The following is a 26,898-nucleotide window of genomic DNA, read 5'->3' as shown; positions in this document are numbered from 1 at the left end:
GTCCTAAAGCTTTTACTTTGTGCCCAGTCTCCTGCGGAGCCGCTATTCCCCATGGTCCTTTCGGAGTCCCCAGCATCCACTACGGACTATGAGAAATAGAATTATCGGTAAGTAAATTCTTATTTTTACATGTTGACCTTTAGACTAGCTGGACCTAATGCCTGTCGACCATATGGGGTCGACCTATTGACTGACGACCTAATTAGAGTCGACCTATCATTTGGATACCATCTTCACAGTGTATGAAGTTCTTTAGCAGAATATAGGGAAAGTCATCTGTTCAGGCACCTGTAAGAGGCCCAGGCTATGAGCTACAGAGTAAAGGATGAACAACATTAATTAATGAATATTATCTATCTATCTATCTATCTATCTATCTATCTATCTATCTATCTATCTATCTATCTATCTATCATTCAAGGATGTGCGGTGAGGTAGGTATCCGGACTCCAGGTCGACAACAAAAAGGTCGACACACCTTAGGTTGACACCAATTGGTCGACACACCTTAGGTCGACATGGACAAAAGGTCGACAGGAACAAGGTCGACATGGAAAAAGGTCGACATGAGTTTTTCACAATTTTTTTCTTTTTTGGAACCTTTTCATACTTAACGATCCACGTAGACTACGATTGGAACGGTAATCTGTGCCGAGCGAAGCGGAGCAGAGCGAAGCCACCATGCCCGAAGTTCGCGAGCCATGCGAGGGGACGCGATTCACTAATTGGGGTTCCCGGTCACTCTACGAAGAAAATGAAACAAACAAAAAACAAAACCTAATGTCGACCTTTTTCCATGTCGACCTTGTTCCTGTAGACCTTTTGTCCATGTCGACCTAAGGTGTGTCGACCAATTGGCGTCGACCTAAGGTGTGTCAACCTTTTTGTTGTCGATCTGGAGTCCCAGACCCGGTGAGGAAAGTGGCTCAGGAGACACTGACTAGTACTAGAGCTAGATTTACACACAATATATGAGCCAAAGCGTGCATGTGGGCATCATACACAGATGCAGCAATATATACTGCTGGAAATTTGGTGAGTTTTGATTACAGATGTGTGGATAAGATAGCCAGTTAAGGCACTGCCTCACCTGTCATAGACTTTTTGCTCCAGAGTTTTAACTATAAAAATGTTTAGAATAATACAAAGAAGATATTTCTAATATATTTTTTGTATTTTTCATATAATTTATAAAGTCAAAACTCTGGCTCATACGTTAGTATGGCAGGAAAGGCTCTGCCTCACTCCACCACATGTCACTTATATAAACTAGCTTTTTGCCCGCAGCTTCACCAGCGTGGAAATCTTAACGCAATAAGATTATTTTCATTGCGCCCATCTGCAAGTTTAAGTTCACTACCCAACCCCTAAAAGAATTAGCGTGAAGATACATAACCTACCTATTCACCGCTGCTCTGCTCAGAGCAGTGAGTGACAGAGGGATCTCCCAACTGACCCATCCCCCACGCGGGTGGGAGAGCAGGATAGATCGTGAAAATCGTTTCTGTCCGCCAAAATCGGGACAGTTGGGAGGTATGTATTACACAAGTAGACCAGGTAAAGCTTTTTGTGCAGTTTAATGTCAATTTTTCTCATTTTTTCAAGTTATCGCAGGAACATGCACTTTGTAAAATTGTATTCACTTTGATACATTCGGTGAAAGTCATTTATTATGGTCACAATTGCATGCAAAAGAAAGTGATCACTTTAGTATGAAAATGATTATTAATATATCTGCCCCTTTACCCTAAAAAATATCACAGCTGCTACTTTAGTAGGGATAGGATACAACTACATATTGCCCCTCAAGATTCTGTGAGAAAATGTTTTGTGAGTCTTAATGTTCCTTCAGTGTTGATTGCATTATTATGGCGTTATGGTTCAGTTGGAAAGTAGAAGCCTTTGCTGAATGCTAAGCACAAAACCAACAAAACAGTTTTCGCCAAACAGCATCTCTCTGACAGTGTGGACAATATTTATGGCCAGGTAAAATATAGTTTTAGAGTTCTGTGCGTTCTGTTCCAAAATTATAATGCTGAAGCATTGTATCTAGTGCACAATATGGTGGTGGTTTATTTCTGTACATTTTGTAGGGAATCTTGGCTGTAATCCACTTTTATAACTTTAGAAAACTGATGTAGGGACTACTTATTATATGGGGAGAAGCCATGTTGTTAGTGAAATAACAGATGTGTTTGAGAAGGCTCTTTTTCATCTTTCTCTAGGGTTACCTCTGGTGATAATGCTGCATAGCCAGGGGTACCATCTCCAAGCAAAGTCTTCACCAGCTGTCTTGGTGATATTTTTTTATAGAAAGTGCAGTGGTAATGGCTTATTGTGGTAATAAAAAAAATCAGCCTTAAAAATGTGATAGGTGTCCCATAATAGTAATTATATTATTATTATTATTATTATTATTATTATTAAATAATGTACTGTATCTAATTCAGACCACGTTAACAGTTCATTAAGAAACATGGTATGACCCTCACTCCAGCAAGCCTGTTATTACAAGTAGTTAGCAATAGGCAGTAAAACACGTCTCAGTTCATCGGGGTAAATATAAAACCTCTCCCTCCAGGCTCACTTTTCTTCTTGGCAAGTTCATATAGTAGTTGCATAGCTGAGTTGGGCTGTGAGTGGCCTGCTTTGGTCCCCATCCTAATACTGGAGGCATGCACAATTAAAAAACTGTTTTAGGCAATGTTAATATAGCATGCAATGAATGCTAAGTGAATTAAACTGGTTTCATTCATGACAATGATCCAAAAGCATCAGTTGCTTCAAAATTACAATTAATGCTGGCCTACCAGTAAACACTTCTCACCATGTAAATATATCCATTCTTCAGTTAAAATAATAAAATTGCACTTATACATTAATGTTATGTAATATATGAAATACTTGACCATTACTGAGCAAGCATTTAACAGTACCATCTTGATGTCATTTGCATTACTGATGAATATTCATTTATTGAATATGCATGGCAGCATTACCCCTTTGGGGAAAAATTTAACCTGTAGCCTACATACCACAGATGTCTGTAAACAAGCAGCAAGGTTGGGGTGCAGCAAATGAACACAATTCTGCCAAATGTGTTGCTGTATAAATCAAAAGTTATGGTATTTATCTTGTTGATGTACATAATAATGTTTAATACTACATAATTTGTCATTTAGGGCCAGATGTACAAAGCCATGAAAAGTGATACATTTCACGGTGATAAAGTTGAGTCCTCACTCACCTTTGCAGTTTTTTTGCATTGTAGCTGCATACCAAGTAGCTTATATGGGCCCTACACACTGATAGATCCCCAGCCGAGCTGCCCGACGGCGGATATGGCTGACGGGTGACCCGGCGGCGGGGGGGGCAGTGACGGGGGGAGTGAAGTTTCTTCACTCACCCCGTCACCCGGCTCCATAGCAGTGCAGGCAAATATGGACGATCTCGTCCATATTGGCCTGCATGCACAAGCGACGGGGCACCAGCGATGAACGAGCGCTGGGCCGCGCATCTTTCATCGCTGGTGCCTCCACATTGAAAGATATGAACGGTTTCTTGTTCATTAATGAACGAGATCGTTCATATCTTTCACTCATATCGCCCAGTGTGTAGGGCCCAATAGTGTACCAGGCACGCTAGATTACTGCAAAGGAATTAGTATAAAGTTGCAGATTAGCTACTTACCTGGCACTAACGCAAGGGATGCGACTGCAGCCAGCTGGGCTTTACCTGACATGGCCACATCCCATGAGTTCATGCTGCGTCCCAGGTCTGTAATGGAAAGAAATCACTTCTGCACATGTGCAGAATGGATATCCTCCTCCTGCTCCAGCCCCTGAGAATGATGTTGCAGTCGATGTGTGCAGAGATAAGTTACGGCAAGAGGGAATGATGATCTGTCCCCCCTACCCCATGTTCTGCTGAGCTCTATAGGAAGGCGAGGAGGTGGGGCTATGGCACAGCGGGAGGGGTGATTTTGTTTTTGTTTTTTTTAATGCGCCACAAAAAATATTCCTACTGGTTGTGTGTGTGTCGAGGAGGGGAGGGGATATATTAATTATATTCACAGGCATATAAAGTGACACATAGGGGGTTGAGTACCAGTACATACAGTAGGTACCTAAACACTGAGTTGGGTTCTCTGCTACCAAGATCTATTACCATTATAGGGGTAGGGATCTGCTGGGGAAATTTTGCCGCCGGTGGGGAAGTGATTTTGTCTTTGCCTTTTTACACAGATTGGCTACTGAGTCGTGCACACAAATACATGAAGTGGCAGTATCCAGTTCACAGTTGCATATTGTACATTTGTCACATTTGTCATGTGAGTTAGTTTGTTGTTTTGCAAAAAGTGTTTGGCAGGACACTTGGCATGGCTAGATCGCAAACTCTGGAATGTGCCAAATGGGGCTATTTGGCGTGATTTGAGGATAGGTGTATGTGCACAGATCTGTATTGTTTCTATAATTTATTTCTCTGACGTCCTAAGTGGATGCTGGGGACTCCGTCAGGACCATGGGGGATTAGCGGCTCCGCAGGAGACAGGACACAAAAGTAAAAGCTTTAGGACTAGGTGGTGTGCACTGGCTTCTCCCCCTATGACCCTCCTCCAAGCCTTAGTTAGGTTTTTGTGCCCGGCCGAGAAGGGTGCAATCTAGGTGGCTCTCCTGAGCTGCTTAGAATAAAAGTATAGACTTAGGTTTTTTTATTTTCAGTGAGTCCTGCTGGCAACAGGCTCACTGCATCGAGGGACTAAGGGGAGAGAAGTGAACTCACCTGCGTGCAGGATGGATTGGCTTCTTAGGCTACTGGACATTAGCTCCAGAGGGACGATCACAGGCCCAGCCATGGATGGGTCCCGGAGCCGCGCCGCCGGCCCCCTTACAGAGCCAGAAGAGTGAAGAGGTCCAGAAATCGGCGGCAGAAGGCATCTTGTCTTCAAGAAAGGTAGCGCACAGCACTGCAGCTGTGCGCCATTGCTCTCAGCACACTTCACACTCCGGTCACTGAGGGTGCAGGGCGCTGGGGGGGGGCGCCCTGAGACGCAATGAAAACACTATTTATGGTAAAAAATACATCACATATAGCTCCTGGGCTATATGGATGTATTTAACCCCTGCCATTTTACCTCATAAAAAGCGGGAGAAAGGCCGCCGTGAAGGGGGCGGAGCCTATCTCCTCAGCACACAAGCGCCATTTTCCCTCACAGCTCCGCTGGAAGGACGTCTCCCTGACTCTCCCCTGCAGTCCTGCACTACAGAAACAGGGTAAAAAAGAGAGGGGGGGGGGGCACTAATTTGGCATATATATATAAAAACATATATAGCAGCTATAAGGGAGAAACACTTATTTATAAGGTTGTCCTATACATATATAGCGCTCTGGTGTGTGCTGGCAAACTCTCCCTCTGTCTCCCCAAAGGGCTAGTGGGGTCCTGTCCTCTATCAGAGCATTCCCTGTGTGTGTGCTGTGTGTCGGTACGCGTGTGTCGACATGTATGAGGAGGAAAATGGTGTGGAGGCGGAGCAATTGCCTGTATTAGTGATGTCACCCCCTAGGGAGTCGACACCTGACTGGATGGTCTTATTTAAGGAATTACGTGATAGTGTCAGCACTTTACAAAAAACTGTTGACGACATGAGACAGCCGGCAAGTCAGTTAGTGCCTGTCCAGGCGTCTCAAACACCGTCAGGGGCTCTAAAGCGCCCATTACCTCAGTCGGTCGACACAGACACGGACACTGACTCCAGTGTCGACGGTGAAGAAACAAACGTATTTTCCAGTAGGGCCACACGTTACATGATCACGGCAATGAAGGAGGCTTTGCATATTTCTGATACTACAAGTACCACAAAAAAGGGTATTATGTGGGGTGTAAAAAAACTACCCGTAGTTTTTCCTGAATCAGAAGAATTAAATGAAGTGTGTGATGATGCGTGGGTCTCCCCCGATAAAAAATTGCTGATATCTAAGAAATTATTGGCATTATACCCTTTCCCGCCAGAAGTTAGGGCGCGTTGGGAAACACCCCCTAGGGTGGATAAGGCACTCACACGCTTATCAAAACAAGTGGCGTTACCGTCTCCTGATACGGCCGCCCTCAAGGAGCCAGTTGATAGGAAGCTGGAAAATGTCCTAAAAAGTATATACACACATACTGGTGTTATACTGCGACCAGCGTTTGCCTCAGCCTGGATGTGCAGCGCTGGGGTGGCGTGGTCGGAGTCCCTGACTGAAAATATTGATACCCTTGACAGGGACAGTATTTTATTGACTATAGAGCGTTTAAAAGATGCGTTTCTATATATGCGTGATGCACAGAGGGATATTTGCACCCTGGCATCAAGAGTAAGTGCGATGTCCATTTCTGCCAGAAGATGTTTATGGACACGACAGTGGTCAGGTGATGCGGATTCCAAACGGCACATGGAAGTATTGCCGTATAAAGGGGAGGAGTTATTTGGGGTCGGTCTTTCGGACCTGGTGGCCACGGCAACAACTGGAAAATCCACCTTTTTACCCCAACTCACCTCTCAGCAGAAAAAGACACCGTCTTTTCAGCCTCAGTCCTTTCGTCCCCATAAGGGCAAGCGGGCAAAAGGCCAGTCATATCTGCCCCGGGGTAGAGGAAAGGGAAAAAGACTGCAGCAGACAGCCTCTTCCCAGGAACAGAAGCCCTCCACCGCTTCTGCCAAGTCCTCAGCATGACGCTGGGGCCTTACAAGCGGACTCAGGTGCGGTGGGGGGTCGTCTCAAGAGTTTCAGCGCGCAGTGGGCTCACTCGCAAGTGGACCCCTGGATCCTACAGGTAGTATCCCAGGGGTACAGATTGGAATTCGAGACGTCTCCCCCTCGCAGGTTCCTGAAGTCTGCTTTACCAACGTCTCCCTCCGACAGGGAGGCAGTATTGGAAGCAATTCACAAGCTGTATTCCCAGCAGGTGATAATCAAAGTACCCCTCCTACAACAGGGAAAGGGGTATTATTCCACACTATTTGTGGTACCGAAGCCAGACGGCTCGGTGAGACCTATTCTAAATCTGAAATCTTTGAACACTTACATACAAAGGTTCAAATTCAAGATGGAGTCACTCAGAGCAGTGATAGCGAACCTGGAAGAAGGGGACTATATGGTGTCCCTGGACATCAAGGATGCTTACCTTCATGTCCCAATTTGCCCTTCTCACCAAGGGTACCTCAGGTTCGTAGTACAGAACTGTCATTATCAGTTTCAGACGCTGCCGTTTGGATTGTCCACGGCACCCCGGGTCTTTACCAAGGTAATGGCCGAAATGATGGTTCTTCTTCAAAGAAAAGGCGTCTTAATTATCCCTTACTTGGACGATCTCCTGATAAGGGCAAAGTCCAGGGAACAGTTGGAGGTCGGAGTTGCACTATCTCGGGTACTGCTACAACAGCACGGGTGGATTCTAAATATTCCAAAAATCGCAGCTGATCCCGACGACACGTCTGCTGTTCCTAGGGATGATTCTGGACACAGTCCAGAAAAAGGTGTTTCTCCCGGAGGAGAAAGCCAGGGAGTTATCCGAGCTAGTCAGGAACCTCCTAAAACCAGGAAAAGTGTCAGTACATCATTACACAAGGGTCCTGGGAAAAATGGTGGCTTCTTACGAAGCGATTCCATTCGGCAGATTTCACGCAAGAACTTTTCAGTGGGATCTGCTGGACAAATGGTCCGGATCGCATCTTCAGATGCATCAGCGGATAACCCTGTCTCCGAGGACAAGGGTGTCTCTTCTGTGGTGGCTGCAGAGTGCTCATCTACTAGAGGGCCGCAGATTCGGCATTCAGGATTGGATCCTGGTGACCACGGATGCCAGCCTGAGAGGCTGGGGAGCAGTTACACAGGGAAGAAATTTCCAGGGAACGTGGTCAAGTCTAGAGACTTCTCTCCACATAAATATACTGGAGCTAAGGGCAATTTACAATGCTCTATGCCTAGCAAGACCTCTGCTTCAAGGTCAGCCGGTGCTGATCCAGTCGGACAACATCACGGCAGTCGCCCACGTAAACAGACAGGGCGGCACAAGAAGCAGGAGGGCAATGGCAGAAGCTGCAAGGATTCTTCGCTGGGCGGAAAATCATGTGATAGCACTGTCAGCAGTGTTCATTCCGGGAGTGGACAACTGGGAAGCAGACTTCCTCAGCAGGCACGACCTCCACCCGGGAGAGTGGGGACTTCACACGGAAGTCTTCCACATGATTGTGAACCATTGGGAAAAACCAAAGGTGGACATGATGGCGTCCCGCCTCAACAAAAAACTGGACAGGTATTGCGCCAGGTCAAGGGACCCTCAGGCAATAGCTGTGGACGCTCTGGTAACACCGTGGGTGTACCAGTCAGTGTATGTGTTTCCTCCTCTTCCTCTCATACCCAAGGTACTGAGAATTATAAGACGGAGAGGAGTAAGAACTATACTCGTGGCTCCGGATTGGCCAAGGAGGACTTGGTACCCGGAACTTCAAGAGATGCTCACAGAGGACCCATGGCCTCTGCCGTTAAGAAGGGACTTGCTTCAGCAAGGACCCTGTCTGTTCCAAGACTTACCGCGGCTGCGTTTGACGGCATGGCGGTTGAACGCCGGATCCTAAGGGAAAAAGGCATTCCGGAAGAGGTCATACCTACCCTGGTCAAAGCCAGGAAGGAGGTGACCGCACAACATTATCACCGCATTTGGCGAAAATATGTTGCGTGGTGTGAGGCCAGGAAGGCCCCCACGGAGGAATTTCAACTCGGTCGATTCCTGCATTTCCTGCAAACAGGAGTGTCTATGGGCCTCAAATTGGTGTCCATTAAGGTTCAAATTTCGGCCCTGTCGATTTTCTTCCAGAAAGAATTGGCTTCAGTTCCTGAAGTCCAGACATTCGTCAAGGGAGTACTGCATATACAACCCCCTTTTGTGCCTCCAGTGGCACCGTGGGATCTCAATGTAGTTCTGGGATTCCTCAAATCACATTGGTTTGAACCGCTCAAATCTGTGGATTTGAAATATCTCACATGGAAAGTGACCATGCTGTTGGCCCTGGCCTCGGCCAGGCGAGTGTCAGAATTGGCGGCTTTGTCTCACAAAAGCCCATATCTGATTTTCCATTCGGACAGGGCAGAACTGCGGACTCGTCCCCAGTTTCTCCCTAAGGTGGTGTCAGCGTTTCACCTGAACCAACCTATTGTGGTGCCTGCGGCTACTAGGGACTTGGAGGACTCCAAGTTGCTAGACGTTGTCAGGGCCCTAAAAATATATATTTCCAGGACGGCTGGAGTCAGGAAAACTGACTCGCTGTTTATCCTGTATGCACCCAACAAGCTGGGTGCTCCTGCTTCTAAGCAGACGGTTGCTCGTTGGATTTGTAGTACAATTCAGCTTGCACATTCTGTGGAAGGCCTGCCACAGCCAAAATCTGTAAATGCCCATTCCACAAGGAAGGTGGGCTCATCTTGGGCGGCTGCCCGAGGGGTCTCGGCTTTACAACTTTGCCGAGCTGCTACTTGGTCAGGGGCAAACACATTTGCAAAATTCTACAAATTTGATACCCTGGCTGAGGAGGACCTGGAGTTCTCTCATTCGGTGCTGCAGAGTCATCCGCACTCTCCCGCCCGTTTGGGAGCTTTGGTATAATCCCCATGGTCCTGACGGAGTCCCCAGCATCCACTTAGGACGTCAGAGAAAATAAGAATTTACTTACCGATAATTCTATTTCTCGTAGTCCGTAGTGGATGCTGGGCGCCCATCCCAAGTGCGGATTGTCTGCAATACTTGTACATAGTTATTGTTACAAAAATCGGGTTATTATTGTTGTGAGCCATCTTTTTAGAGGCTCCTCTGTTATCATGCTGTTAACTGGGTTCAGATCACAAGTTGTACAGTGTGATTGGTGTGGCTGGTATGAGTCTTACCCGGGATTCAAAATCTTTCCTTATTGTGTATGCTCGTCCGGGCACAGTATCCTAACTGAGGCTTGGAGGAGGGTCATAGGGGGAGGAGCCAGTGCACACCACCTAGTCCTAAAGCTTTTACTTTTGTGCCCTGTCTCCTGCGGAGCCGCTAATCCCCCATGGTCCTGACGGAGTCCCCAGCATCCACTACGGACTACGAGAAATAGAATTATCGGTAAGTAAATTCTTATTTTTACATTTGCCTTTTGTTTTGGTATATTGCATACTTTTATCTATTGACTAATAAGTGAAAAGACACAGCATTCAGGGGGGAACATAATGGAGCTTGATTTGATCAAACCATCGGATTTATTAATTTGACACTTACTAGAAAATTGCAGGAAAATTGCTATTTTGAAAGAGAAATCACCATTTAAATTTTTCTTAATGTTCTGAATATAAATTGTTGGATTTATTAAAGTAGTGTTTCACAAACAGCCAGCAAGTATGTACTAAATTGGCACTAATTAATACTAAATTAAGGATCCCAAATAATGAATAAATATATTTCTGTGCCAATTAATATAGCAGTTTTTGATTCCTATTAATAAACTAAATATGTAAATAATATGAGTCCCTTAATATTTATTAAATATATTGTTCTCTTTATATTTATTTAATTATTTGGGGCAAATTAATAATAAATTATATATATATATATATATATATATATATATGTATTTTATTATTATTTTGCCACAAGTAATTAAATAATTGTGCCCCGTAAATATATATTGTCTTTGACCCTGAATTTAATTTAAAACATATGTTTACTGTTCCTCTTTATTATGTTCGGGCTGGAAAGATAGCTCACACTCTACGCCAGCTAGAGCCATTATCTGGCGTTTTTTGGCTCAAATTTGCATTCTAAGCCCTCAAACTGATGGAAAAGCCACACTTCATTCGATCCTTTCCTCAGTTGTTCCTAAAATCATAATGCTTCATTACTCTCAACATTGTATGTATTTAATCCTTCCTATAATAGATTTGTTGAAGAGAATGTTACAGAGAATCCCCTCACATTATGGAAGATTAACACTTACAACCTGCTCTCCTTCAATCATTTTCATTTCTATATACTGTTATACTGGTATGAGCTACATTTTCTCTTCCATTCATAAATATACATACTCATATAATGTACATGTATGTATATACATGTATAATCTCCCATTTATTTTCTTCACAGTATAATTCTTAAAGACAGGGGTTTATGAATAATTCATTACCCCCTCACTGCTTCTGCATACAATCCTGGTTTATAGTGAGGGCCGTGTCCAATGCATTTGTGAGTAGATCTAGACCCAATTGAATTTCAATCATTTTTTTAAGTTTAGTTTAAGAAGGCTGGGTTTGGTAGTGGGAGGGGAGGGCTCCTGTGTGTGTGTGGAGTTCGGAAGGACTGATTATGCAGCAGATTTCACTTTGCTAGCTTACTGAATATGTTTTTCATTTGCTTTCCTCTGTCAAGGGGCCAGAATAGACATTATTATGATACAGTGACACCATTCAGCACTACCTGAAGAAAGTCATAATTCCCTGATAGCATCATGCAGATCAGCATTTAGTTAATCCATAAGCAGGTTGACAATTTGAAAGAGCTTTTATTTTTAATGAGGTAGCATTCTGCTATTTACAGAAATTATTTATTTCTGTAGGTCAAATTTATGAAAAGAAAAAAATAAATTTGCAAATAAATATGAGGGTTTTATTACATAACATACAAGCGCATTGGTAAAAAAATATACTGGGAGATTCAAGATCTGGTCAATGGAAACTTCAAAAAGGTGCAGTTCCCACCACTGTGTTTTACAACTTTATCAATGAATGGAACATTTTAAGAATGCGGCACCAGATTTTTAAAGTATGCTACCAGTTCAGAAGATGATATTGGTAAAAACACGAAGCATGAAAGACACATGTAAAACACCTTTTAATTCCTTTTCAAATGTGCATATTAGTGTTTGTGCGATTTAGCATATTTTACCAGGACACATGTTGAATGAGCTATTAAGGTTCCAGTGACAATGAGCCTGATTCATGATTGTAAGGAATTGCACAGTCGCAAGGAAACGAAAGTGCAATTGCCTCAGATCACTAGTCGCAAGTTGCGATTGATTTAGGAACTGGACAGCTGAAGCTTACTCAGTCTGTCCGCCGGATCTGGACACACATATCCAGGAAGTCTGTGTCTGGACCCATTGCACCTTTAAAACTGGAGGTGACACCCCCCCCCCCCCCCCCTCCCATTCCATGTTTTGAAGAACAGTGCCAGGTGCCGCCCCCCAAACACTGCAGCATGTCAGTCATGCTGCATATGACAGGGGGCTGTAAGCGACATCGCAAGACCCATTCTACACATGTGCAGAGCAAGTCTTGCATCTGCGCAGAACTCATACCATTGGATTTGTGCAAAAACAATCATATTTGTGAACAAATATGAATTAGGCCCCATGTTAGATGTCTACAGACAAGACCACCAAAAGCAAGTTATTTTCTTTTAGTCCCCATATGTCTCTGAGATTGTTCATGCCTGTGAAAATGTCATGAGGCGTTTATGGAAATAACTAAAAAGGTTAAGTCTCCTTTGTCAGATTTTCTATTTTTTACCGCATTGTTATTTTTAAATGTAGCAATGAGAGTATATTATATAACACACAGCCACTCCTTCCCATTACTCTTTGCTAGATTTGTAGGTACGTAATATTGCTTAATGCTTGGAAAGGAAATGTTGATGTACGGGAATGAAGTGATTTTACATTGTATGTCTTTTTGGCACCTATTTCAGTGGTATGACCATCTTACAAGAAGTGATTAGACATATTAACATATACCAGAATACTAAATAAGAAAATATGTATTCAAATGGATCATTTCTAAGCAGTTTATATTGCAAGACCTATTTATTATTATGTAGTGATAAGGCTGATTTTTCCTAAAAGGTCGCCAACCTGGTAAGAATTAACTTACTACTCCAACGGTCCAGTCAGGGGGATTTGCACATGTATGAGCTAGCTAGCCAGATATAAGAAAAATACTGTAGGAAAAAAACATTATTAAAATAAAATAAAATTGTGCTTTCCGTTGATATTATAATATCTCCATCCTGGGAACATATTGCAATGGTGCTTCCTGAGTAAGCTACTCCATGCTCTGATAAATATGCCCTATGTACTGCAACATGTAGCCAGATTATTTTCTGTAGCCATTTTATTTGAAGAGCACTGTAGTTGTAGATCCAATATATCCAGTTCTGAGGGGGGGGGTTACCACATGCGAGATTGGTGTAGTTTTTATTAAAAGAAAAAAATGCATAACACTAACTAACCATGCATAAAAGAAAATACACCCAAAGCTTTGTAACCGGATGGAACTTAGTGCAACAAGCTCACGGGGAAAGTTTGCACAGAGTGTGTTTGAGAGTGAGTTACCAAGCTGAGTTACAGAGAGAGGTTGCTGAGATGATCAGCAATGGCATCAGAGCCTGGTTCCAGGTAGAGAAACAGTGACGAGTGTGCCATGTATGCCCAGCTAGACTAGTTTTGAGGAGGTGAATAACAGCAGGCAGGATGAGGTAATAGAACTCAAAGGCATAAAACAGTCTAACGATCTGGCTGCCAAAATCAGTTTTCTTGAGAAGGCAATAGGGGAGGGGGCAGAGCAGGATGAGGCACAGGCAGAGAGAGACAGAGAGCACCTTTTGGAAAACGATTTAATCTGATTAGTCTCTTAAGTGAATGGAGAAAGCGAAAGGAATTAAATAGCGATGAAAGGGCAAGAGGGGGAGCCCAGGCTGCTATTGTGCCTTATGAAGTGGAGACCCTGATATCTCACACCAAATTAGGTCACATTAATCTGCAGAACATTAAAACCTGTCTACGGAAATAAGTGTGTTTTTGCCAGCCCTTATGACCCAATACTCTCAGCAGTCTTCTATGACGCGGTGCAAACACTAGACAGGTTACTGCACAACAGTAGCTTCATGCACCACTGTATCCCTGGCACAGGGACCACTAAGTTTTACATCACAGCGCGTCAGCTTTTAAGTAGATTATTATTCTTTTCTTCAGCTGGAATGCAGTCCGCTACTCAATATGCATCGTAACTTCCTGCACAGTATGAGTTAGAAACACCATATTAGAACAACCATGGATGTACTTATAGACCAGTCCGAGCTGCTGTTCTAACTTGTTTCAAACTTTTCTGTTAATTTAGTAGCCTGGATTGTAATCTTCAAAGGTATTTTAATTTGATGCAGTGTGTGGGAAGCAGCTGATTCATTTTATTTGGTGTTTAATTATTCCTTGTCTGGACTCTATTTGATTATAGACAGTGGAGAACTCAGAAAGGTGTTTCTCAGAAAAGTCTTGAAATAATTCCAGTATCGATCCTGGCACAAACAAGACTAGAGCCCTTACATTAATCAGCCTGACCGCAGCCGAGGCAGTATTTACTTTGGACACCATATATGACTATGGAGTCTCTTAGCATGGGCGTGAGTAAATGGGGGTTCTACACAGTCAGGAATATTCTAGATCAGCGGATGACTGATGACTCAGTGAGCTTTATGGAAATGAGATATAGAAATCTCAAGAGCTTATGTAAGGATGGCAGTAGAAAAAGGTCAGGAGATAAGTGCGTAGATGTATAATACGTTCATCTGAATGCATTCACTGTCACAAATGGATTAATCATAGTGTCCAATACGGAAAAAATGGCTACTAACACCAAGAAAATTAATTAATAGCCTATCTCCATTCCCTAACCTACTGCTGTATGATAGGAGATAAAACCACGGCTGTAGCTTTGTCATTAAAATATAAATACATTTTTTTTAAGTAACTCTGCTGAGGAATGTAGTAGAGATGTCTTCAGTTTTCTTAACCAATTAATTGCACCAATGTATTTGGAAAGGAATGTACAGTGATATTCAGAGGCGGAACTAACATTGCGGCCCATGGGGACTAAGAGACCCACAGCTGCCCAGACCAGCAGTGAGTTTTACCCTCATGATCCACTGCTCCGTAATGTAATGGGGTGCCAACCGCCACTCTCGCAGGATAGCTCGTGATCGGTGCGCCCGGCTGTGATGTCCTTTACCGAGCTCTCAACCCCCCCCTCCCAATATGTGCCAGGCTGCCTGATTGATAGTCCTGACTGAGGATGTCACCAGGTGAAGAGGTGGGCGGCGCTGGTGGTATGAGTGACGGACAGGGAATGAGACATCATGATGTCACAACGTCATAATGTTTCAACCCTGAGAAGAGAAGCAGGGGCTGTATGCTGAGCAGCACGAATAACCCTGGCCAGCCTGAGCCCAGCCCCAGCGGCCCATAACTAAGAGACATGGTCACTCAGTTACTCGGCTGGTTAAACCTCCATCTGAGCTACTTCCGTCTCCTGTCTGCCTGCACACACAGCTGAATGCTGTCCGGCACACATACCAGTGGAACAGCTCCACACCAGCTAGATCCACCAGACTTTCAGCTCAGAATTGAGGAGAGAGAGGAGCAGGAAAGAGCACATTGGGCAGAGATGAGAAAGGTGACCCATTCAAATCTCCTGTATGGTCCTGCTCCCCCTGCTGGATTACCCCTAAGATCCCCAGTCCCCCCCCCCCCAAGTGCTCTTGTCAGCCAGCCACCAATCTGCCTAAGTCATCCGCCCCCTTCTCCCCTGAAGTTCCCCAATCTGCTCTCCATTACTGTTTCCACTTCACCTCCTCCTGTAGACGTCCTGCTCAAAACAGCCCCTCCCGGGGGGGGGGGGGGGGGGGGAGGGGGGGGGCTGCTACACGACACTGCCTATTTGATAGCAGCCCTGCTCTCAACACATATTAAGGTAAAATCGAATCAAAATAAGTCCTTCTCCAGTATTCCCAAATGCTTCTACCAATTTATTCAGTGAAAGTTCAGGTCGGCAAAATCAGGCCTTTTATGCCAGAATCCGGACAGTTGGGAGCTATGACACATAACTAGAGAAATATTTGCCGAAGCCTGAATGTCGCATGACGGGGACATGATCAACATTTACAAATATATAAGGGGACAATATACAGATCTTGCGCAGGACCTGTTTTTGGTTAGATCAACACAGAGAACTCGTGGACACTCGCTCAGGTTAGAGGAGAGGAGATTCTGCACAATACGGCGTAAAGGCTTTTTTACGGTAAGGATGATACGTTTGGAATTCCCTGCCTGAGGGAGTTGTAATGGCCGACTCAGTCAACACCTTTAAGAATGGGTTAGATAAATTCCTAATGGATAAGGATATCCAGGGTTACGGGGCATAGTCACGCACTATGGTTATTATAAAAAAGAGGGGTAAAACGTAACGGCAGTCATCAACTTCAGTCAAAATTTTATACAAAATAATCGTGCATAGGAGACCACAAATAGGTTGAACTCGATGGACAATTGTCTTTTTTCAACCTTAGATACTATGTTACTATGTTACTATGTAAGTTCACACATATGTTCGATGAAGTTCACACATTGCACCTGTGGAATTTGGTGTTACATGCTGCCAATCTTACCGCAGCCACACCGCACCGGTAAAAGCAACAACTGTTGGACTGATTTCCATTTAAAGGGTCGGACTCTCCTAAAACCACCGCAATTCTGGTAAGGACTCCCCATGCTTTTGAATTTCATCAATCTGAGACTGATATTCCTCCAGCGTTGGAAGTGAGATATACCGTTCCAGGGTCTGTGCTGTTATTATGTGACAATCCATCTGGTATAGCGCTGCCTCTCTTTGCTTTTTGTCCTTATGCTCAGGTTTGCTTCTGCCCATATTAGCATATAATCGCAATGGAAAACAGCAAATGATAGCAACAGCAATCGCAATAACAACCACATCTAAATAAAGCCCAATGTGAACAGATACAACTTAAAAGTACAATTGTAATGTGCAATCACTTTGGGACGAATTTAGGGGGTCATTCCGAGTTGATTGCTTGCTAGCAACTTTTTGCTGCGATAAGGTTAAAACTCAGCAAAACTGCGCATGCGTATGTGCCGCAATGCGCAGGCGCCTTGTACGGGTACAAAGTGGATCAGAGCTGGGCGATGGATTTAACGAAGATTCCATTCGCACAGCAAGGTGATTGACAGAAAGAGGGCGTTTATGGGTGTCAGCTGACCATTCTCTGGGAGTGTTTGGAAAAACGCAGGCATGTCCAAGCGTTTGCAGGGCGAGTGTCTGACGTCAATTCCGGTACCAAAAAGGCTGGGCAACTTCTCCACCTGCTCACTTCTCCACTTTTATCACTGCTTAGTACATGTCCCTTTTATCTCTCGTTAAGGCTTAATACATTTGGGCCATTATTTCATACATACCATCTCTTCCGGAAGTCGTGGGTACTCCTCCCGAGTACCTCCTGCTTCCTAGGGAAGCAGGCAGGATAGGCAGATAATACAGGGATTTGCGGTTCAAAGTGGGGGCGGGGGTGGAGCTAAACTGACACAAATCGCCATACTTGTAGCCACGCCTCTTCCTGAAGGAACCGGTATTCCCGGGATTTACCGTCATGGAGCCTAATGACACCAGTGCTCTCCCCTATAGTCCATAGCTGCTTCTCCTTTCCGGGCTTCTCCCAGAAAGGAGTATTACATTGTTGGCAAGTATGTATTATTTACAGGAGTTTACACATACATCGCTTGTGTGTATTTAAAAATTCACACCATTCATCTACTATAAAATAATATTGATTTGAAGATAAAACATTTTGTGCATCATTCCAAGTAGTCTGCACTCAATGCAGGGGTAATATGTGTGTGCTTCTGTGAATTCTTTTCTACACATGTTCTTGTACTCCTCTGGGTGGTGACACATACATTAAGCAGTCCAAAAGGACACATTTAACAATTGCAGTTCAGCTCTACCGAGACACGGAGGTACTGTTCATATCACGTACATGGGCTCCAGGGATGCTCATAGAATTAACAGAAGTTTTGATCTAAGCAACTTTATGACACGTGTATGATAGGACTGAAATGGGACGTAATTGAATGACGGATGAGCTTGCAGCAGCCACATTTCCAGGGAGTAATGAAAACTAGAACAGCTATTGACTAAAGGAGCTTAACAGGCTGCTTGGAACGGGCAGAGGATGAGCCAGCGATCAGCTGGGGAATATATCAATACGCAAAGTAATAGCTCAGTTATTATTATAGCTCTGCATTGAGCAGAGAATGTCTGCAAATACCAGGCAAGCACACAGAGAAACATGGGATCCAGGGAGTGGGATAATGGATAAACAAGCAGTTGTCAAATTATATTAGGAAAATAGAAAATGCTGCAGATCTATGACTGAAAACATGGTGGGAACTAATTTAAGATACTTGTTAGATGAAGGAGTGAAAGTAAATTATTTCTACACTAGTAGTGTCTAATGGAGTTACTAAGCAGGAAACATGTAGAAAGGGGTGGTCTTCACTTTGCCGGCGGTCGAGCTCCCGGCGACCAGCATACTGGCACCGGAATCCCGACCGCCGGCATACCGACATTTCTTCTCCCTCTTGGGGGTCCACGACTCCCCTGGAGGGAGAATAGATAGCACCGTGGCCGCACCGTGGCGAGCGCAGCGAGCCCACAAGGGGCTCATTTGCGCTCGGCCAGTTGATATGCCTGCGGCCGGGAATCCGGCGCCGGTATGCTGGTCGCCGGGAGCCCGACCGCCGGCAACACATACTACACCCTGTAGAAAGGGCTGTAGCAAGATTTGCATGAGTTACAATATGAAACATTGAATATGTATTGTCCACTAAATGCAGTAACAAATGTGCCCTGTGCTGGGTCCGCCCCCTGAGTGCACAACGTCATGACGTCGCACACACAATGTTATTTCATCACGCAGAGGGGGCAGTAAGTGTAGTAAGTGCATTCTAAGGATACTCCAATCGGCTGTACAGACTGTGGGGTACCCGTCTGGAGTGTCCAAAAGATGTTCCGGCATGACTGCAGTAGCGATTCTGGTTGCAGGGTGTCTCTCCAGGCACAGTGAACACCCACAGAGCCCTGCTTTCAATGCACAGGCATCGGCCGCACACCCCTAATTATATCCCTGATTCCACCGATTTGCTATTGACATCCAACAACTTGTTACATTGGGGAGCAAAGTCAGTTTCGGAATGGGGAATGAAGGGCCCACCGGGAAAATGCAGTGCTAGGGGCCCATGCTTAGAGGTGTGGCCAGTCTCCACAGAGGGTGTGGCCATCCACCACATTGGTTTGTATAACCATTAGATCTGGGCCCTTTGATAAATATATATATAGTAAATACTGCTAGTGCATGCATGATAATGCACCACATTAATCACAGTAATGCACTGCAGAGAATACACCATAGTCCTGTGCAGTATTAGACAAAATATGTATAATGTTTCATTCAACTGCATAGTCTGAGACCTGATCCCTAGATTGGGGGCAGACAGTGGGGCCTACCGGTGGTTTCCCCTGTACCCCTGTGGGCCAGTCCAAGCCTGTGCAAAGTATGTTATACAGTGCCTGCAGAAATTTTTTTACCCTCTCAGAATCCTTACCTTGTGTCATATTACACCTTGGAAAATTAAAGAAATAAAATACTTAAGCACAGTATCTATTGACAGCTGCAGACAGGTGAAGACCGGGTCTCCCAACTGCCCCCTACCGCGGGATACTGCTGCCGATGGATGGGACAGTCCAAGAAAAATGCGCCATAGACATGATTCCTGCATACATGATATCAGTCGGCAGCTGATACTGTATATGCCACAAAAATGTTTTGCCCGCCACTCCTGTTACCCCCCCATGAAATGGTTGCTCCCTGTCAGCAACTTGCAAATGAATCCTAACTGCAAGCAGGATAGCAATCCAATCATAGTTCGTGTGCATTGCAGCAGCGATGTGTGCGCAGTGCACCAGTAATCGCTCCTTCCACTGGTGATTGGCGTTATTTTTCATATATGCAGTAAGCAAAAAATAATTTGTGACTGGAGGGAGGGTAAGGGGTGTTGATGGAGATGTATCAAATCTTGTATAGAGTAGACTTTGTCAATTTGCCAAACCAATCAGCTTCTAGATGGCCTTTGTTAGGTGCATTCTGTAAAATGACAGATGATTGGTTGCTATGGGCAATTTTTCCACCTGTCCTCTTTGGAAGGTTTGATACAGCTGCCCCCAGGTCTTTCTAGTGCAGCCTATCCTTTGGCTTCCCTTTCTCCACTATTAATGTCGCTGCTCCTCTAACATCAGTGGGAGGCACATGCTTAGTTACCATCTACCACCTCCTGCATTTAGTAACATACACTGTGTGGGAGATGTACTAAGCAGTAAAAAGAGTGGAGAAGTGAGCTAGTGAAAAAGTTGCCCATGGCAACCAATCAGCTGCTCTGTATATTTTTATAGTATGCAAATTATAAATGTTACGTCAATGCTGATTGGTTGCCATAGGCAACTTCTCCACTGGCTCACTTCTCCACTCATTTCACTACTTAATACATATCCCCAACAGTTAAAGTGGGAGATGTGTATTGGAAAGAAAAGGTCTATTAGTTTGGTTGCCTCTATACACCTGTTTCTCCTGACAGAACGATAGAGAGGGAAATAAAGGCCTCTCTTCATCACCTCCAAGTTCTACTGCCTGAGGTGATGTGTCTACATTGTTTCTGTTAGACAGTGGATCACTCTGTGGTCTGTCTCCGTTCCCAGCACTAGAGGCAGATTTCCTGCTCTAGTGTTTTTCCTCCTAGTGTCAGCTCAGTGCAGGAAGAGGTACTTAGCTTCCTCACAGTCTGAGAGAGTTCTTCCTAGGAGAGACAACTGCACTGACGTGCAGCTTCTGCTCTCCTCAGTGTGTGACCTTGTCTATCCCGCAGCCGCATCCTGTGTGTACTAATCGCTGTGTCACCGCTGTACTGCTTCACATGTATACTGTAAGTTCCTGCTGCTGTAGAACATCTTCTATATCCTACAAACTGTTATCTCTGTTATCTGAATAAACCAGTCATCCTGGTTAAGTGCCGTTGTGTGGACTAACATCCCTATCCGACACCGCAACACTCTGCCAACAGGTTATGGGCCCAGGACCCCAAGTCGGAAAGGCATTCTAAAACAGAGGTACATAAGAAATAAAAGTGCAGCTGATTAAAGGAGTACTTTTATTAAATATAGAGAATAATGTACAGTACAGAGAACAGCATGAACTTTACAAACCTAAAAGGCTCAGAGAATTACAAATGTGGAAATTTGCCATGGAGATGCAACTTAAGCAGGATAAGTTATAGAAAGTCACAATTGAGCCAGAAGAAGACACAAACCCAGTTGAAGTGGATAGAGCCATCGGGACAAAAAGGCTTGGCCGTGGAACAACACGTCTCCTACACTATCAGCGGGAAAGTGTCAGTCAAAGACATGTGGGCAGCTCTGCAAATGGCGTATGAGGACAAAGGTCTGATGAGAAGAACAAACTTGAGGCGTATGCTGTACGGGACAAAGTTAAGTGCCTGTAAAGACATGAATGATTATATTCATAAAATACTGTCAATAGTTCAGCAGTTGGCATCTGTGGGGGCACAGGTGGATGACAAGGAAGTGGCGGTGGCGATGTTACAATATCTGATGCCAGAATTCGATTTCCTGGTAGTAGCTTTGGAGTCTAATGATACCAAGCTGACAACAGAAATTGTAAGAGCCAAGCTGCTGCAGTTCCAAGAACGTATTTCTGTCGAGACAAATGCAGAGTGTTCTGCCTTATTCACAAAAGGTACTAAGTCCATAAAGCTCAAGTTCAGTTGCTTTATATGTCAGAAGGTGGGGCACAAGGCCTCAGATTGCAGACTGAGAAATTGTCGTGGTACGCAGAACAAGCGTGACAAACCAAATGAGTCAGCATTGAATGTAGCAGATAGTCACAAGAAGGATTGCTGGTACATGGACTCGGGGGCCACTAGGCATTTCAGTTGTAATCAGGAATGGTTCAATTCACTGACAGCATGTGAACACATTACAGTAAAAGGGATTGGAAACAAAGTTTTTACTGCTTAAAAATTTGGGACAATCACAGTGCATCTGAGAATTAAAGGTGAAACAGTTATTATGGACATCCAAGATGTCTTGTTCATGCCAGAATTGGGAAGCAATCTCATTGCTATAAGCATCTTGGAGAAAAAGTGTTACAGAGTCCAGTTTGCAAAGGGTAAATGTATGGTGCAAAATGTGAAAAGGACTGTAATTGCTTCAGCAACCCGGTGCAACCAACTGTATGTCCTAGACACCGAGGAGTGTTCTGCAATGGCGGCCTCTGATTCAAACCAGTCAATGGAGCTGTGGCACAGGCGCCTAGGTCATCTGGGATATGACAACATCCAGAAACTACTCGATAGAATGGCAACTGGAATCACAGTGAGTAATACTGAGAAACCTGTGTGAGAGAGTTGTATAAAAGGAAAGCAGACTAGTACCCCATTTCTTAAGTCTACTAATAGAGCGGAAATACCACAAGCCCTAGTGCATACTGACATATGTGGTCCAATGGAGATGGAATCAATGAGTGACTACAAGTATTTTATAACATTTATTGATGATGCCCCAAGGATGACACATGTATTTCTTGAAAGTTAAAAGTGAAGTTGTCAATAAAATTGTGGAATACAAGAACCTGGTGGAGACTCAGACAGGTCTGAAATTAAAAGTCTTGAGATCTGACAATGATGGAGAGTATGACAACAGAGTTTTAGCACAGTTTCTGAAAAAATATGGCATACAGTATCAACTAACAATTGCTTACCCGCCAGAACAAAATGGTGTGAGTGAGCATGCAAATCGTACAATATTTGGGAGAGCACAGATTATGTTGAGTGACGCAGGCCTGGAGAAAAGCTTTTGGGCGGAATCAGTGTCTACTGCAGTATATCTGAAAAACCATGCACCCACAGTAGCCGTAAAAGGTAAAACGCCACTGGAGGCGTGGTCCAAGAAAAAGCCAGTTGTCAATCGTCTCCATGTCTTCGGCTGCAAAGCTTATGCATATATACCTAAGGAGAAAAGATGGAGATCCAAAGTCAGTGGAATGTATTATACTAGGATACTGTAAGAAAGCAAAGGATACAGGCTTTGTGACATTACAAACAAATGTCTTCTAAAGTCTAGAGATGTGGTGTTCCATGAGACAGCACCAATCACTGGAACAGTGGAACAAGAATCACAGCAACAGTATGTATCGCTGGATGTACAGGCAGCAGAAATTGTACATGTACATGTGTTAATGCGATACCCAATCAGGAAACAAGTTCCATGAGGAACAATAAAGGTGTTCCATCCAAAAGATCCAGTGAGAAATATGCAAATATAGCTTACTGTGAACCCCAGAATATACAGGAAGCAAAATAAAGTAGCGACTGGAAAGAATAGAAGTCAGCAATAGATATAGAGCTGGATGATAACAATACATGTACTGAAGTTGACAAGCCAAATAACCGTAAGACAATCATGCACAAGTGGGTCTTTTGCAGAAAGCTGAATGCAGATGGGACTATTGCTCATTTTAAAGCCCGCCTTGTTGCTAAAAGATACACACAAAAATCTGGGATCGACTACAGAGAGATCTTTTCGCCTATCGCAAGGTACAGCACCTTGAGGTTAGTCATTGCCATTGCTACACTTCATGATTTATTGTTATACTAGTTAGACTTTGATTCTGCATTCCTAAATGGAGAGTTAATTGAGATTTATATGGAACCACCTGAACATTATAACTAGAGTATGTTCCAAGAGGGAAAAGTTTGCCTCTTAAAGAAATCTTTGTGCGGCCTAAAGCAAAGTGGTCATTGTTGGTATGTAAAGCTGGATGCTGTGCTGCTAGAGATGAACTTTGTTATGTCAGAGACTGATCACTGCTTATATCACAAAACTATAGAAGAAAAGCGGTTCATCATAGTTGTGTATGGGGATGATCTATTGCTAGCAGGTCAAGGAGAGCACATTAATGATGTAAAACAGCAGCTGAAACAAAGATTCAAGCTAAAGGATCTAGGCCCTGCAAATCATTTGTTAGACATGAGAATTGTACAAAACCTGAAAGATGGGACTGTTACAATTGATCAACAGACATATATTGAAGCAATACTTTGCAGGTATGTCTGATGCAAAACCAGTGAGCACTCCTATTGACAAAAGCATAAAGATGGTAAAGACCATGTCACCAAGCAGTCAGGAAGAGATAGAGGAAATGAGAGAGGTTCCTTATTAAAATGCTGTTGGTAGCTTGATGTATGCAAGTATTGGGACTCGCCCCGACATCACACATGCAGTGAGCCAGGCAAGCGAGTTTGCAATTATGCCTGGGAGGCAACACTGGATTGCATTCAAAAGAATCTTAAGGTACCTAAAAGGTACAAGTTCATTAAAGTTGATAATTACAAAGTCAAAAGGTATGACTTTGGAAAATTTCTGTGATGCCGAATAGGGATCAGATGAGGATGACTGTTGTTCCTATACGGGATACTTGTTCGTTTTGGCAGGGGCAGCCATCAGCTGGGTGGGCAAAAAGCAACCCACTGTTGCCCTATCCACCACTGAGGCGGAGTACATGGCACTTACAGAAACTGCAAAAGAATCTTTATGGATGAAGGAGACTTTATGTGAGCTTAGCCTTCTTTACCGCAGTGAGACTATCAACATTGCATGTGATAAAAAGGGAGCTATTGATTTGTCTTCCAGCACCAAGCATTATGGACGGTCCAAACACATTGCAATTAGACATCACTTTATCCGTGAGTTAGTGGAAAACAAGTCTGTCAATGTGGATTACATAGCAAGCGAGAGCAATGCTGCTGATATGTTGACAAAGGGACTGTCATCACACTATCTGAATATGTTCATTACAAAATGTGGACTGGAATACTTTTGAGAAATGTTGATCTGTTTTACTGTTTGCTTACCATGCTTTATTAATATGTTTTTGGTTACAGGAAAACTTTGAGAAATGTTTTTGATAAAGTGTTATGCAAATGTATGTAACCATGAGCGAGGGGGGGTATTAGACAGTGGATCACTCTGTGGTCTGTCTCCGCTCCCAGCACTAGAGGCAGCTTCCCTGCTCTAGTGTTTTCTCTCCAAGTGTCAGCTCAGTGCAAGAGGAGGTGCTTAGTGCACAGTCTGAGAGAATTCTTCCTGACGTGCATCTTCTGCTCTCCTGAGTGTGCGACCTTGTCTACCCCGCAGCCGCACCGTGTGCGAACTAAATCGCTGTGTCACCGCTGTACTGCTTCACATGTATACTGTGAGTTCCTGCTGCTGCAGAACATCTTCTATATCCTACAAGCTCCTCAAATTAAGATGTCGGGTAGGTATGGATTGGAGCTATAGCCTGATATCGTTGGGCTCCAGTGCAGTTTATGTGGTTAGTTTATTTATGATCATATTATTAGTAGAGATGAGCGCCTGAAATTTTTCGGGTTTTGTGTTTTGGTTTTGGGTTCGGTTCCGCGGCCGTGTTTTGGGTTCGAACGCGTTTTGGCAAAACCTCACCGAATTATTTTTGTCGGATTCGGGTGTGTTTTGGATTCGGGTGTTTTTTTCAAAAAACCCTAAAAAACAGCTTAAATCATAGAATTTGGGGGTAATTTTGATCCCAAAGTATTATTAACCTCAAAAAACATAATTTACACTCATTTTCAGCCTATTCTGAACACATCACACCTCACAATATTATTTTTAGTCCTAAAATTTGCACCGAGGTCGCTGTGTGAGTAAGATAAGCGACCCTAGTGGCCGACACAAACACCGGGCCCATCTAGGAGTGGCACTGCAGTGTCACGCAGGATGTCCCTTCCAAAAAACCCTCCCCAATCAGCACATGATGCAAAGAAAAAGAAAAGAAAAAAGAGGTGCAAGATGGAATTATCCTTGGGCCCTCCCACCCACCCTTATGTTGTATAAACAAAACAGGACATGCACACTTTAACCAACCCATCATTTCAGTGACAGGGTCTGCCACACGACTGTGACTGATATGACGGGTTGGTTTGGACCCCCCCCAAAAAAGAAGCAATTAATCTCTCCTTGCACAAACTGGCTCTACAGAGGCAAGATGTCCACCTCATCTTCACCCTCCGATATATCACCGTGTACATCCCCCTCCTCACAGATTATCAATTCGTCCCCACTGGAATCCACCATCTCAGCTCCCTGTGTACTTTGTGGAGGCAATTGCTGCTGGTCAATGTCTCCGCGGAGGAATTGATTATAATTCATTTTAATGAACATCATCTTCTCCACATTTTCTGGATGTAACCTCGTACGCCGATTGCTGACAAGGTGAGCGGCGGCACTAAACACTCTTTCGGAGTACACACTTGTGGGAGGGCAACTTAGGTAGAATAAAGCCAGTTTGTGCAAGGGCCTCCAAATTGCCTCTTTTTCCTGCCAGTATAAGTACGGACTGTGTGACGTGCCTACTTGGATGCGGTCACTCATATAATCCTCCACCATTCTATCAATGTTGAGAGAATCATATGCAGTGACAGTAGACGACATGTCCGTAATCGTTGTCAGGTCCTTCAGTCCGGACCAGATGTCAGCATCAGCAGTCGCTCCAGACTGCCCTGCATCACCGCCAGCGGGTGGGCTCGGAATTCTGAGCCTTTTCCTCGCACCCCCAGTTGCGGGAGAATGTGAAGGAGGAGATGTTGACAGGTCGCGTTCCGCTTGACTTGACAATTTTGTCACCAGCAGGTCTTTCAACCCCAGCAGACCTGTGTCTGCCGGAAAGAGAGATCCAAGGTAGGCTTTAAATCTAGGATCGAGCACGGTGGCCAAAATGTAGTGCTCTGATTTCAACAGATTGACCACCCGTGAATCCTTGTTAAGCGAATTAAGGGCTGCATCCACAAGTCCCACATGCCTAGCGGAATCGCTCCGTGTTAGCTCCTTCTTCAATGCCTCCAGCTTCTTCTG

The 26,898-nt window shown here is 44.2% G+C and overlaps 1 protein-coding gene across 1 annotated transcript in view; it reads left to right on the top strand.

The window, feature by feature from the left end:
• Positions 1-26,898, top strand: part of EFNA2 (ephrin A2) — a 361,912-nt gene that overhangs the window by 152,435 nt on the left and 182,579 nt on the right. The gene's annotated exons all lie outside the window — the stretch shown is intronic.

This window comes from Pseudophryne corroboree, chromosome 1 (genome assembly GCF_028390025.1).
Source record: "Pseudophryne corroboree isolate aPseCor3 chromosome 1, aPseCor3.hap2, whole genome shotgun sequence".
Lineage (NCBI taxonomy): Eukaryota > Metazoa > Chordata > Amphibia > Anura > Myobatrachidae > Pseudophryne > Pseudophryne corroboree.
The sequence above is the reverse complement of the archived record's forward strand: the minus strand, read 5'-3'. Positions and strand labels throughout refer to the sequence as shown.